The 3,877-nt window shown below is 38.1% G+C and overlaps 1 protein-coding gene across 6 annotated transcripts in view; it reads left to right on the forward strand.

The window, feature by feature from the left end:
* Positions 1-3,877, forward strand: part of LOC106876102 (ataxin-1) — a 533,072-nt gene that overhangs the window by 390,979 nt on the left and 138,216 nt on the right. For 2 of the 6 annotated variants that reach the window (XM_052975100.1, XM_052975102.1), the window contains one exon: positions 1,688-1,769. The exons of 3 other annotated variants lie outside the window; for them this stretch is intronic. The gene's annotated coding sequence lies outside the window, so the exon portion shown is untranslated. Of the gene's footprint in view, positions 1-163; positions 238-1,687; positions 1,770-3,877 lie in introns of those variants that run through there. One more of the 6 variants, XM_052975103.1, reaches the window with a different exon arrangement.

Below are 3,877 nucleotides of genomic sequence, written 5' to 3' on the forward strand. Positions count from 1 at the left end.
ATATATATGTTTGTGTGTGTGTATGTATATGTACGTGTGTGCGTTTGTGTCTCAACATTGCTTAACAACCGATGCTGGTGTGTTTGCGTCCCCGTAACTTCGCGTTTCGGCAAAAGAAACCGATAGAATAAGTACTAGGCTTACAAAGAAGAAGTCTTGGGGTAGATTTACTCGACTAAAGGCGGTGCTCCAGCATGGCCGCAGTGAAATGACTGAAACGACTACAAGAATATATACGTACGTATGTATGTATGTATGTGTGTATACACACGCGCACACACGCACATATACATAGATACACACATATATATTACTCTTTCACTTGTATATATAGTATATATACATTTACTGTTTCGTGTGTACATTTGTTGATGCGTTGGTGCAAATATGTATATGTTTGTAATGTCATCCGTTGCTATGACGTAGACTGTCTGTACTTTTTGTACCAGTTAGTATGCGTTTGTGTGTGTGAGTGCGTCTGTATATGTGTGTCAGTGTTCTTACGCGCGCGCGCGTGTGTGTGTGTGTATGTATGTGTATGTGTCGATGTGTCTATATGTGCGATGCGTGAATTGCTACAAGCGTCTGTCTGTGTGTATGTGACAGGTTCAGTACGTTTTATATGTAAAATAAGTCTGTTGTAGTATATTATAAGTAATTTTGTGGGTACAAACATGTAAAATAAATTGTTTGTATGAGAGGAAAAGTGTGTGTGTGTGTGTATGTGTGTGTGGGGTGTAAAGCAAAAAGAAAGAGATAGTGTGGTGCGTGAGATATTTTCTTCTTTCTTTTTCTATGCGTAAGATTGAGACAGTGTATGTATGTGTAAGTTATCGGTGAAAAACGTGTGTATATTAATGTATGTATTTATGTGTGAGGAAAAGAGAGAGAGAGAGAGACGGGGGGGGGAGAGAAAGTGAGTTATAGTTGTAAAAGAACGTATATGAAAGAGAGGAAGAGAAAAAGAGAGAAATAGCGTGGATACTATGTGTGTATATATATATAAAGACGTGTGTGTGTCTGTGTTAAAAGTATATGGCGTGTGTGTGCAAGTTAGGCTGTGTATATGTGTGTGTGAGAATTATAGCGTGGGTACAATCGTGTGTGCGCGTGTCAATATATATATGTATGTAGGTATGTGTGAGTTCGCCTGTGTTATGTATGTGATATAGCTAGCGTAGGTTACAATGATGTGTGTGTGTGTGTGTGTGTGTGTCTATGTGTGTGCGTGTGCGAGCGCGTGTGTGATGTGTATGTGTGACTTTGTTCACTGTCAGTACATGTCGTGGCTATGACGTAACCACACGCTAACCGCTGTTTCCTACAGCAACAACAACAACAATCTCGACAACGACAAACAACAACAACAACATCAACAACAGCAGCAGCAGCAACACTAAGCAAACAAAACTCTCGCCTGTCCCGACTGTCAGCTGACATTCACGTCTGTCTCTCGCTTTCCCCCCTCTCTGTCTTTCTTTCTATCACACCGTCCTTACATTTCTCTCTCTCTATATCGCACTCTCTCTTTCTTTCTATCACCCCTTCCTTCCATTACGCTCTCTCTCTCTTTCTATCCTGTATATCTCATACGTTCCTTCCTACTCTCTCTATATTTCTCACTCTCACTCTTACTCTTCTCTATCGCAATTCCCTCTGTCTTACTTTTTTCTCTTATTCTCTTTAGTTCCGTCCTTAACTTGTCCCAAAACGGATCGGAGTTTTTTATATATTACATTTTCACCGAATGTTCACATTCCAAACATGACGTAAGTGACAAACTATTATTATTATTATTATTTATTTCTATCATTAATAGTACTATTGTACTATAAACGTTATTATTACCTTTTTAACATAATTTCTTTTGGCGGAGGGGGCATGAGGATTTGGGGGTTCGATGAAACGAATACCAGTGAAGTATGAGGGTCGATTTGATCTTCTGTCGACGAACGTACTTAAGTTTTGACTTCTTGTGTCTTTATACTATTTAATTATTGCTGTTTCTAATTAAAATGCGTGTTTGTTTCTCATATTCGATTCTTTGTGAACTCCACCCCACTCTTTCATTTTTGCTAATAAGTCCCATGTCATCTCTTCATTTGTCACCTTTGTGGCCAATAAAAAATCGATTGATATTTCTATTAATATCACTTGTCCGATTTAAACAGGACCTTTACATACCACCACATCCACCACCACCACCGCCTCACCACCCGTAAGTGGGGCTCCAACCTTGACCGCGATAACCGAAACAAAGTAGAAGGAACCCCTTTCACCACAAACTTGTGCGGTTGTGTGCCGTGGATACCAGTTATAATACTAGGGCTAAATCGATTTGGTTAAAATATTATTTATACTCCTATAAAATACATGTAGTAATATTCGAGGTTAAGTTTGTCTCATCTCTCGGGGTGGGGGTCGAGGAATTAAAGTACCAGTCAAGTAGGAAAAAATGGTTCTTAACCATTCTATGGACCCTTTGATTCTCATTTTACTCTGACGGACCCTTATAGCCATTCAATGTTTAAAAAATTCTATAATTATGAGTTGTTAAAATATTTTGTACAAGTATAAGCAATTTATTGTAAATAAATTTTAGCAACAAAATCTTATAAGGGAACCCCAAGGGTCATATTGAACCCGGTTGGGAACCACTGGTCTATACTAACCCCCACTTCCCCTCAGGATTGATGGTCTGGTTCTTCTAAGTCGAGAAACTTAGGTTGGTGGATTCACAGAATCCGTTAGAGCGTCGGAAGAAATACAAGTTTTTGTTTTTCTATCCCGGCTCCAAATCCAGTCGGGGTCCACTTAGCCTTTCATCATTTTGGTGGTCGATAAAATAAAGTATACAAGTCAATTCCGAGGGTCCATGGTTTCGACTAATCCCATTTAATACTAAAATTATTGGGCCCTATGCCCAAATTATTTGAAACAGTTATTATTATTTTCCGGCTTTTTTACATTATGTTTTGAGTTCAAATACCGCTGAGATCGTTCTTGTTTTTTCATCCATCGGGCTTGGAGGGGCAAGTAAAATTAAGTACCAACCAAAACTCTGGGATCGATGTAATCGATTATCCTTTGAATTCATAAATTTCAAACCTTCTGCCTATGTTAGAAACGATTCAAATCGTTAGCGTGCCGGACAAAATGCCTGACAGCATCGAGATCGATAAAATAGGTACCAGTCATGTGCTGAAGTCGATGTAATCGACTTCCCTCTCTCCTCAAAAATTGCTGGCTATGTGTCAAAATTTGAAACCGTTATTATTATTATTATTATTTGTTTTCAGAGCCAATAAAGAGAAGCGTCACAGGATCGCTAGATCTGCTAGAGATAGCAGTCAAACTCTTTCTCACTTACTCTCTCTTTCTCTCAAATGAACACTTACTACATTTACCGTTGTATATACTACATACACTGATACTCAAATACAAACAAAACAAATCATGATGGTCATGGCTGGAACGACTAATCCTGCTCGATTAGAGATGACCGAGGAAGGGGATGGGATATAAGTAAAAACTTCAAACTTTTGCCATCAGATGGGAAGTTGACTTTATTTTTTTGTTTTTCCTCCTGCATTTGATACTAACTACTACTACTACTACTACAATACTACTACTACTACTAGTCGAAGTAGTAATAATAGTAGCAGCAGTATTTATAGTAATAGTAGTAGTAGTAAGCAATTAGTAGATTTAATCGACTGTATACACCTCCACCACCACCATCTTGGCTTATATCTTTCCAAATTATTATTATTATTTTCATTTAATTATTATTATTATTATTCTCATTATTTTCTCCCCCTTCCCTATCATATTTTTTAAATTTTTCGTTCTTGTCCACCTATACCCCCTCCCTCCC

The sequence above is a fragment of the Octopus bimaculoides genome, chromosome 20 (assembly GCF_001194135.2).
Source record: "Octopus bimaculoides isolate UCB-OBI-ISO-001 chromosome 20, ASM119413v2, whole genome shotgun sequence".
NCBI lineage: Eukaryota > Metazoa > Mollusca > Cephalopoda > Octopoda > Octopodidae > Octopus > Octopus bimaculoides.